The sequence below is a fragment of the Asparagus officinalis genome, chromosome 1 (genome assembly GCF_001876935.1).
Source record: "Asparagus officinalis chromosome 1, Aspof.V1, whole genome shotgun sequence".
NCBI lineage: Eukaryota > Viridiplantae > Streptophyta > Magnoliopsida > Asparagales > Asparagaceae > Asparagus > Asparagus officinalis.
Genome location: NC_033794.1, coordinates 115,206,951 through 115,218,187, shown reverse-complemented (window position 1 = coordinate 115,218,187; position 11,237 = coordinate 115,206,951). Strand labels below are relative to the sequence as shown.

The window sequence follows — 11,237 nt, the reverse complement described above, 5'->3', positions numbered from 1 at the left end:
TTAAAAGGGTATTTTTTAGCCTAGGAAAAACTGGGTCAATCTTAGGGGATTTTTTGCCCTTGTTTCCCGGATTGGGATCCTCTTCTAAGGAATAGTATTTCCTAATATCTCCCAATGCATCTCAACCTTTGATTTTGTGTATGAGCACAAAAAACGAGGAGGTCTTATGCAATAAATGGTTGAGATGCATTAAGAGATCTTAGGGCTTGTTTGGATCGAGGGGAATGAGGGTGAAGGGAAGTTAGGGAAACCATTCACTTTCATTCACCTTGTTTGGTAACACTTAGAAGGTGAAGTTAATTCACCCTAGTTCCCCTTGGTTCACCCCCTAATAGTATAAAATTTGTTACCCCCCAAATTGGGGTGTAACCAAAGGGAAGGGAACTCTCTTCCCTTCTCTTCCCTTCCCTTCTCTCAGTTTTCCTTAACTTCCCTTCACTCCCTACAAATCCAAACAGACCCTTAGGAAACACTATTCCTTAGGAGATGATCCTAATCCTTGTTTTCCTGTCAAAGCTGCCAAAAGCTGTCAGTTTTGGCAGCTTTACTTGCGAAAACGCCCATTTTGGATGTTTTTGCAAGTAAAACTGTCAAACTGGAAACCAAAACAAAAAAAACCAACCAAACAACCCCTTAGCCTAATTTTTCTGAAACACTTTTCTACTCTCAATTCTATTGGAGTAGTTAACAAATAGGCCCTCAGGCTCCGAAGAAGCCCTAATTTATCAACCCTTAGAACTTGGTTTTTCTCCCCATAGACACCACTTCAAAGAGAAATTTGGTGTGATCAACCATCTCCTAATTAAAATTATGCTAAAAACCCAAAAAATCTTTAAAAAACTTATGCTCAAGATATATGATTTATATATGCTAACATGACTTAAATGTTAACTAAGTGAGTTGCATGCTTTGAATGTTAGTTTTTAATAGTAACTTTGGGATTTCAATGAAAATTTTGAATGAGAGTAGTTGGTTGCTCCTTTCTTTAATAATCAAAATTCAGATGTGGTTTTTATAGAATGAAACTATTTTAAAAAGTGGTTTCCGGAGGGGGGAAAACCCCTTAAAATTAAATTAAAATGTGGAAAGAACAATTTTTCACCGTAGACCCAAACTGAGTTTTTATTATCAAAATCGACCGATTTTTTTTTAATTACCAAAATCGACCCGTTTTATGCCACGTAAGCATAATCTCATTTCCTAATTAGTCGGGGTTGCCAACCCCGACTGTTTAGGAGTTATTAAACCCCAATTAAATTAGGTTGAAGGCTTCTAATTGGGGTTTAACAACTCCTAAACAGTCGGGGTTGGCAACCCCGACTAATTAGGAAATGAGATTACGCTTACGTGGCATAAAACGGGTCGATTTTGGTAATTAAAAAAAATTCGGTTAATTTTGGTAATTAAAAATCGGTTTTGGTCTATAGTGAAAAATTGTTCATGTGGAAAATATAAATGTCCCTAAATTGTGGACATCTCGCTCACGCGCGTAGCACGTGAAACCGCCATCACATATAAAAAGCCAGGCTCCTGCGGCTTAAAACCCTTGTTCACTCTCCCCCCTCCCCCCAAAAAAAAAACTCAAACCCTAACCCTAACTTCGTCGTCGAGGATCACCGATCCCTTGGCCTCTTCCTTCTTCCTCAGGCTCAGGGTCAGATGATGAGGCCCCGGGTAAGGGAGTTACATCACTGATTCTTGGTTTGGAATTTATTATTATTATTATAAAATACTTTACATTATTATTTTAGTTCTGTTAAATCCTAGGAATCATGATAATTTTGCTACTTTATCTAGCTGTGTTGGTTGTGTTCTTGGGTTTATTGGATAATTAAGAAACTATGTGTCTTAAACTTGAGTATTTGGAGGTTAAACCTAGCTCGCATTGACGATTAAATAGGATAAGATTCTAATTAACTTATGGAAGAGATTACCCTAAACGAGACTGAACTGAATAATATCACCCGTGTATTTGATTCCAAAACTACTACAAACTGGGATGAAGTTTGCTGGTTGAGTAATGGTATTCTAGCAACTATGCTAACTCTCTTTCGATCAATTTGGTTGGGTCAAATTCAGTGCTTGTTAGTTAGATCAGAATAAGGCTCCGGTGATGATTGATTCTTTAAAGTTGCCTCCTTTTATCGTTCCAATTACTGAGACCATTGGTTCAATGTGGAGCTGAAGAGACATCTGAGGAGGCCTTCAATTGTTCTTTCATTTATTTGTTTTCTTTTTTTAGAGAAAGGATTTAACCCCAAAACATGAGATCTCAGCCGCTACATAGAGCCCTTAAAAAGTTTCATTTTTTAATGTAGTGTATAATGATTTGTTGTCCTGATATTTTCTTCCATTGAATTTGCTTAGTTCATTCTTATTTTTTGCTGCTTTCTTGCTTTCTATGCTTGTACTTTTTTTCCCTGGTTGAAGGTGTTGACAAAAGTTTGGTTTTGATTTGTTTGAAATTAAATGGAGGTCATTTCCTAAGGGAAATTGGATATAACAGAACATCATATTTATTTTTGTTGGATGAAGTTTGCATATTATAGTATCTAGGTTTCCTCTATTTTGATTGATTTGGATGGATCAAATTCAGTGCTTGTTAGCTGGTCTAGAACAAGGCTTCAGTGATGATCGATTCTTTAAAGTTGCCTCCTTTTATCGTTCTAATTACTGAAACCACTGGTTAAATGTGGAGCTGAAGAGACATCTGAGGAGCCCTTTAAAAAGTTTGTTTTTTTAATTTATTGTATAATGTTTTGTTGTTATGCTTTTTTCCCCATTGTATTTGCTTAATTTATCCTTATTTTGTGTAATTACCTATGCTTGTTGTAGTTTTTCTCCTGGTAGAGATTGTTGACAGAAATATGGTTTTGATCCGCTTGATAATTTGTGTTATTTTTGAGATAAGATGGAGTTCATATCCCTAAGGGAAATGGAATATAACACAACATTTTTTTTTTGTTTGATGAAGCTTGCATTATTTAGCATCTAGGTTTCCTATCGTTCGATTGATGTGCATAGATCAAAGTCAGTGCTTGTTAGCTAGTATAGAATAAGGCTCCAGTGATGATTGATTCTTCAATTTTGCCTCCTGTTATCGTTCCAATATCTGAAGCCACCGGATCGATATGGAGTTGAAGAGACATGATGAGCCTTAAAGAAAGCTGCTTTCTTTTAGTGTAATGTAGACTGATTTGTTCTTACACTGCTTTCCTATTGTATTTTCTTAATTCATCCCTATTTTGTATTGTTTTCTATACTTCTTGCTTTTTTTCCTTGGTAGAAAGTGTTGATAGAAATATGGTTTGATCCATTTCATAACTCTGTGCTACTTTTGAGATGAAATGGAGGTCATACTAAGGGAAATTGGATATAATACATCATTCATATTTAATTGAATCACCAGATATATGCTCCAAGATGAACTGAATTCTTAGGCCCAAGCTCCTTTCTTCATGGATTATGACAAGAAATTCTTGAAAAAACACAATTTTTTGGTGTATTCTAGCTCAAGTACGGAATCTATAGATTATAAAAAAACGTTTCTTGTTTAAGGACATGTGTACTCCAGGATTACCTATGGTGTGGGATGGTGAAATATGCGCCTGGATTCCATCTCCGTGCCTTCCTCTCCATGGTCAAGTTGACCTTCTCTACGCGATCATAAGGTGAATGATTGGCCCCTTCTCCGTGCCTTCCTCTCCATGGTCAAGTTGACCTTCTCTACGCGATCATAAGGTGAATGATTGGCCCCTTTTCCAAGTGGTCCTATGGCTGAAGTAGGTATGTATGTTATTGGACAAACTGGGGAGAGCTGGATGCTATTATTGTATTGTTTTGGCCCTGATATTTGAGGGTCAAAAAGAAACGGTGGTTCCTCCATTTTTATCAAACAATTAATGGAGGAAGGATTTTTCGACTTGAGGGGGATACCCCTCTGCCTTCTGTAAGCATTTCTTCATGTTACCTTACATTCTCTTGATGGCGGTACCTTTCTTGATCTTGCGTTCATTCTTGAAATCTCATGAGACTAGATAGTTTGAGATGCAAAATTCCTGCACAATATGTGCTTGTTCACCTTGCATAGACCATGTACCCCTCACGTACCTGAGTAATTTGAAATATTCAAGATATATTTTTTTATTCAAAAAATAAATCTCTCAAATTTGGTACCATTTGGAATACTACATAAGTGCAAACAAACATCCTTTGATGTCAAAGAGTACGCTACTATATTCACATGAAATTTGACTATTCCTCAACTTACAGTGCTCTAGATAATTCCTTTTAATTGATGCTACTATATTCACATGAAATTTGACTATTCCTCAACTTACAGTGCTCTAGATAATTCCTTTTAATTGATGCAGTGCAAATATATATGCCAGGTACTATTCCTCAACTTACAGTGCTCTAGATAATTCCTTTTAATTGATGCAGTGCAAATATATATGCCAGGTTACTTCCCAAATTTGGTACACAGGTGATACAACAACAAAGTTCATAGTTACTCTTTTGGAATCATCTAATCGCAGATTATAGCACTTTACTCTTATGTAAAGAGTTGGATCATTGGATAATGATGGCCGGTGAGTGGTGGAAAAACCATCTTCGGAAGCATCATCTTTTAGTGAGTTGATAAGATAAAATTTCTTCAAAGACCATTAAATTTGTTTATGTATTTGATTTGATGTTGTAGTCACGTGAACTAACCTGTTTATTGAACTTGTGCCCTTTAGAGACCTTTATATGATAAATTTAGCATGTTGATGAGCTAAAAAATTGTTAATTTCAGCAAAGCAGTTGGATAGTTAGACCTATTATTGCTCTTCAGTGTTGCCCTTGATCGTAATATTACATACATTAGGTTTCATTAAAGCACATTGTTTCAGATGGTTTTCATTTATCTTCCACTGATCTTTATTAGATACAAATGTGAAGGTATTTATGCTTACTGAAAAATTGGTTCATTAATTATCTGAATTTTCCAAGGCCTAAAAAGTTCCACCGGAACTTGGAACCAAACATTTCGTACCTCCGAACACTCAAATCATGTACTCAATCCTGCATGACGCACATGATCCTCTAGATTCTCATTAATCCAGAGGGAGACAGAGAGACATCCTCAAGATTAAAAGCAGAGAAGCTAAGAAACCCGAGCTTATAACACAAAGCAGTAGGAGGCTACAAATTAACACAACAAATGATAGTTACAGAAGGAAAGGAAGATGGAGATGATTTTTGGTTTCTGAAGAAATTGTTTGAGAGTAGGAAGAAGAGGAAGAAAATGGAAGTGGGATAACTTGTGCCGGGGGTGACAGATAACGATAGGATCACCCTCATAATGTCTCCTGCTGATTGGCTCAACTGCAATGTTTGTGCCAAACCGCTGCATCCGCCAGTTTACCAGGTTCTTCACTGTTTAAACTTTTTCCTCGTCCTTTAATTTTGAAATGATTATTAATCGCACATAGGTATCTAATCAAAAGGAAAAGTATCTGGTGAATCTTGTCCAGAGAATAGTTCATCATATATAAATCTTTCAGCAGCAATTGTCCAGTGAATACATCTTATAAAATATGGTAATTTCATCTCGAGGATTATTGGTATTTTCGTTTTGGATTTAGGTGCTATTTCTTAAAGGCAAGCAATAAACATTGTTAATCTTTCAACCAAATCATTTATTAGCTATTAAATAATTTGATTTGTTTTTTTATAAAAGAATTGTATAATTTATTGTGATATTTGGTCGCTATATTTTACTGAATGATTACTCTCTAGACACAAAAATGAGTTGTTGTAAATTAAGTACTTCGAGACTCTTTTTGTGTTCTCGTTATCTCTGGCATATGTGTTCTATTCTCTTGAGTCTATTTCTAGCCTTCGATATCGTTAAGCATGTGCTTGATTCCTTGTACTCGGAGCAACAATTAACTTTTTACTGTGTGTTGTTCCTAACATTATGTTGACGGTTGGAAGGTTATTATTTTGCACCCTAATATGTCAATGTAGTATTTTTATTATATCCACTTTAAATGCTTCCCGGCCTGAATGTTGAAGATGAATTGGTCTCGGTGTTTTTTAGAATCTCGTCTAGGAAATGACATATATTCCTAGAAAATTGAAAGTTTACATAAATTGTTGGGTATTTATGTAGTAGTAGGTCCTACATCAGACAGAATAAGAAAAAAGTAACGAGTTTAAAGTAGTAGTTGCGGGCTAATACCTAGTAATTATATCTTTTGAGAAGATACTCATCGAGTATTGATTTTTCTTAGAAAGGCTGGTCGAAAGACTGGTCCTAAAAGTGGAAGCACCCTAGAAATATACCATTAGCTTGTAGAATTTAGTTTGCAAATTTAATCTTAATCAGGATCAATGTGGATTCTTCTTAATATAACATAAACTCTATAATATTTATGTAATAGAGATGGCCGAGATTATTAGCCACCAGGCAACTCACTGGCTTCCCATGAAAAACAATAAATCAAACTGTTGACATGGGTTTTCACTAGCGTTTAGAACAAGGCAAGGGTTTAGGCGCTCATATAAAGCGAGCCATTAGCTTCAAAGCAGAGCAGGGCGTGAACCTATAAAATAATTGTATTTAATCTGAAGATTTACAAATGTATATAAGAATATAATATAGTATATGGAGGTACAATGACTAACAAATAGATACATTCGCGTCTCAGACAGGAAATAGCATGCAAATCATAATAAGCTGAGGTACATGTATTATGTCATAGGGTTTATTTATAGTACACATGGATATATCGAGAACACATGGAAACTAAATGTATCAATCTCTTATTAAAACTGAACTTAATTGATCCATTAATTCAAGAGTCCAGATCAAGTGAACAAAAACATAGGCAACTAACAAAAGCAGGGGCAGATCCCCCTCAGGCTTAGGCCAAGCAATGTCATGTAAAACCACTTTGCTCAAGAACCTCATCCGACCCCACCAAAAAGCCCCACACAATAACCCATTACCCAATTAATATATATTTGAGAGCTAATATAATTTATTAGTCTATTTGCTTTTGCACTTAGGTCTAGTTGCAATTATGTCATTAATAATGTATTTTACGCTACTAATGCGATTAAGCACTTGGCTCAAGACACGATAGTGTACTTGCTGGTATTACCAATGATGTGATTATGTATTTTTACAAAATGTAAAATCTCGTTGGGGACGATTGTAAATTGTTTCATTATTACTAACGAAATGACACCACCACAACCCAAAAGAGATAAAAGATAGACGCTAGAGATGTATAGAAAACTCATTCTGATGCATAAAGAATCAAGGAATCAATATAAATTTCAGAATCGTTGAAAAAACAAGTTGAATCAACATAAAAAAAGTATTCACCTGAAGCACACGAAAGTAGATCCATTACATGATTAGGTAAAATGATTGCTCTGGTTTTTCAATTTTAATAAAAAGAAAAGGAGAAATCATTGGAACTAGGAAAAACAAAATGAAGAGATAGATAGAGGCATCTTTACTCCGAGTAAAAAATCTTTTCTTACCATGTTGTCTCGTCTTGAAATATGTGGTTCAAAGTAAAAACACTTCGTGGGGTGCGAAACTTACACTTTCTTAGGCCTCAAGTGGTGACGCAAATGCTTTGAAGGAAACATCACTTTCTTTTATGTGGTTTGAAAAGATTAACCTTGAACTCCTTTGCGGCAACCTTCGACGCTCTAGAAAGCTTTTTCAAACACTGCTTTCTTAAGGGTAGAAATTTTGACAAGATAGCAAAACATGATTTTAAACACTTTCTTTTAAAAAAAAACAAAGGTGGCAAGTCAGTCCTGAATCTAGACTGCCCATCAATTCCATTCTTTGCTGTTGGAGCCCCTCAAATGAAGTCCCCGTGAATAAGGAACCCAAGAGTTCTTTTTCTGGTATGATTTCCAATTTAGAGGTTGAACAGGTAAAAGTAGAAATGCTAGGATACAGAAAAACATAAGAGAAGTGAATGACCCTTACTGATAAATCTATACTCTTTGCGTCAAAAGTTGGTTTATTCATTGCGAAACTCATTACAACTTTAGTCGTTATAATAAGTTCAAAAAGTACAATTAGTCTTTTTATAAGACTTTCTTACACAATGAAAATAAAAAGGTTACAACTCTCTTCAAACACACGCAGAGAATGTTTATCACCCGCTGCTTGGGTGAGATCTTTAACTGTTTAATTCGTCAGAACGTCACCCTATCTCCTCTGAAATTCGTGGCTCCCTTCAGATCTGCCTTTTATGAGGGTGCTAGGGGTGTATTTATAGATTTTAAATGACGTGTTTGTGGATAGGATCGAAGAACAACCGTTATTATCTGTTTAGGTGAGTTTTTTGTTGTGTAACAGCTTCCACACGTTTAAGGATAACCCCACATGTTTATGGATGACCCCAATGAGTTCTAGAAGTCAATCTTATCAGGAAACACATCGGGAGCTGACCTGGGCGCGAGTCACTTCGAAGTGACTCAAGTCACTTTGAAGCGACTCGGATTCTCCGAGATAGTTTGTAATGTCTTCGATATTTTGGCTTTAATTCACTCGTCTGGAATGAAATGATTTAAGATGCGTTGGAAAGCTGACGAAGAGATCTACAACTTTTATCTTTTAAAATTTTTCGGATTCAAATCTCATCATGGTCAAAATTTTACTTCTTCGTGCGGGTCACTCTAGAGTCCTCCTGATTGTATTTTCTTCGTCGTTTCACACGTTTCAACGTTTCACACGCGTTCCTTCGCTTCTTTTTATAGCATCAGATGATCCTCTTTGATTTGAATAATCCTCTCCGACTCGGATAATAGCGTTCGTCGTCTTCTCTCCGTTTTAAACTACGTGCGGGAACCTATAGGCAATTTTTGACGCCTACATATACCTGATGAAAGGAAAAAATTTTAACAGTGAAAGTCGAAAGACAAAAAGGCAAAAAGCCTAATGCTCATGTTTATGAAAGATAACTTGATTAAAGTTTTTGAAACTTACAAGACTTCCATGGACATGTGGAATGCTATAAAAGAAAAATATGTTACTGCCTCTGAAGTTAATATTCAACTCATATTGCATAAGTATAATTCTTGTCGTATGTAAGAGGAAGACAATATCGTAGAGCATATTAATAAGGTGATTGTCATGGCTAATGACTTATCCACGGCTAGGATCAAAATCTTGAAAAGAATGCAAGTGACAACCATTTTGAATAGTCTTCCCCCTTCCCTTGTTGTGGCTGGCAATTACATTGAGAATGAAACCTACCATTAAATTTGTCACTGATCTTCCTATGCACCTAGCAATAGAACATGACTTAATAGCCAGCAAGAAAGAACTAAAACTAAACATGGTGTGACAAGAAATGAACTATGTGCACCAGAGGAAACAAACTGGAAGAAATAGAAACCTTAGTACTAGTAAACCACAACCGCGAGGACCGAAATTGCAACACTTTAAGAGAAAAAAAGTATCCCGCTAAGTCTGCTACAATTGTGAAAAGTTCGGGTATTTCAGGCACACTTGCCTACAAGGTGAAAAGCAGGAGAACAAATTAGGCTATAAGCATCTAGAACAAGAAGATACTAGCAAAAAAAAATTCGTCTGTGTGACAGAATGCAATGTTATGATGACGGACATCAGCCGTTGGCGGATTGACTCCGGTGCGACCAGACATATCGCAAAGGATAATAATGGAGTCATAGAATTCACCAAGCTAAAGAAAGAAGAACAGATGATCTGTATAGGAAATAGTACCTATCTCGATTTAGAATATATTGACTCTTATAGATTAGATCTTAGGGACAATGTTCTTTCCCTTAAAGATGTGTTCTATGTGCCAAGAATTCGACGCAATATGATTTTTGTTCCCAGCTTGATGAAGAAAGTACTAGAAATTAGGTTCTATAATAACGGGGTTACTCTAATAAAGATGATGGAAAATCTACTTCGGGACACTTGTTCATTGTTGGAGGAGGAGCTATTTCTTAGAGTAGCAAGAAACAAGGGTGTGTTGCTAGATATACACAAAAAACTGAATATGTAGCTTGCAATATGACAACTACACATGCTGTCTGGATAAGATATTTTTTGACTGGTCTAGATCTTAATTTATTAGAAAGACTTATTGATATTTATTGTCATAATCAAGCAGTGATTAGCTTGATCAATAGTGGCGCGAATAGCTCCAAAAGAAAACACATTGATATCCAATATCACTATATTCGAGATATTGTAGAAAATAGAGAAGTTAAAGTGACTTATATCCCTACTATAGATATGATTGCTAATTTTTTAACAAAAGCAATACCAGCGAAATCCTTTATCAAGCATGTAAGTTTGATAGGACTTAGGAATAAATAAGTCCAAGTAAAATTTTATAAATACTGTAATAAAAGTTACTTTCTACGAATAGTAGGAGTAATGGTAAGAAGATACATCTAATCTCACGAATAGTGGGAGGCATATCACTTGATTTTATTTGGCTAAGTAGAAGATATTAACTTGACTCAATCCATATTTGACCAAATCACCTAACTTAGTCTCCACTCTCAATGACTGAGATTTTCGTGGAATTAAGATACTAGGGTTTTAGAAGAATATGGAGAATATCTAAGGCAGTTCCTAAGGGGGTGGAAAGTAGTTGAAGAAAAACCTCTCTATAAAGAGTGGAAGTTGCCCTTTAAAAACACACTGAAAGAAATAGCTCACCGATGCCTCCTTAAATCTTCTTTTTCTTCTCTCAATTTCTTCGTTCTTCACTGGTACCAATAACAAAGAAAAATTGTCATTCACGCTTCATACACCAACACCAATAATAAAGAAAAATTATCATTCACACTTCATTCTCTAATCACAATTTAGTAGATGCAAAATTGCGCTTAATTATTCTAATTCTCATTCTCTAATTAGCTATAATGTTTTGCATTGATTATTCCGTTCGGAAAATGACAGTTTTCCAGATAGAGGAAAAGGAATGCCACAGAACGTGAAATTTCTCCCGAGCATAGAAAATTTTGACATCATCGACAAAATGCTTGCATTTGCCTCCACATACCTGCAGCATTAAGCTTATTCGAGGCATACTAAGGATTCAAAGAGTTGAATCAGAATGTTAATTAGCATTTCAAATCTTACTTTAACTGGCGTCTTGCCTACTTTTAAAATTGAAAAAAAAAAAAGAAAAAAAAATTAGGACAAAAAAAATTATTAAGAGCACGAGAAT

At 35.5% G+C, this 11,237-nt stretch overlaps 1 long non-coding RNA gene across 1 annotated transcript; it reads left to right on the top strand.

Annotated features, from left to right (window-relative positions):
- Positions 1,569-4,295, top strand: LOC109829112. Its single transcript, XR_002243973.1, has 3 exons — positions 1,569-1,674; positions 2,597-3,671; positions 3,742-4,295. It is a non-coding gene; the product is annotated as an uncharacterized LOC109829112 (long non-coding RNA).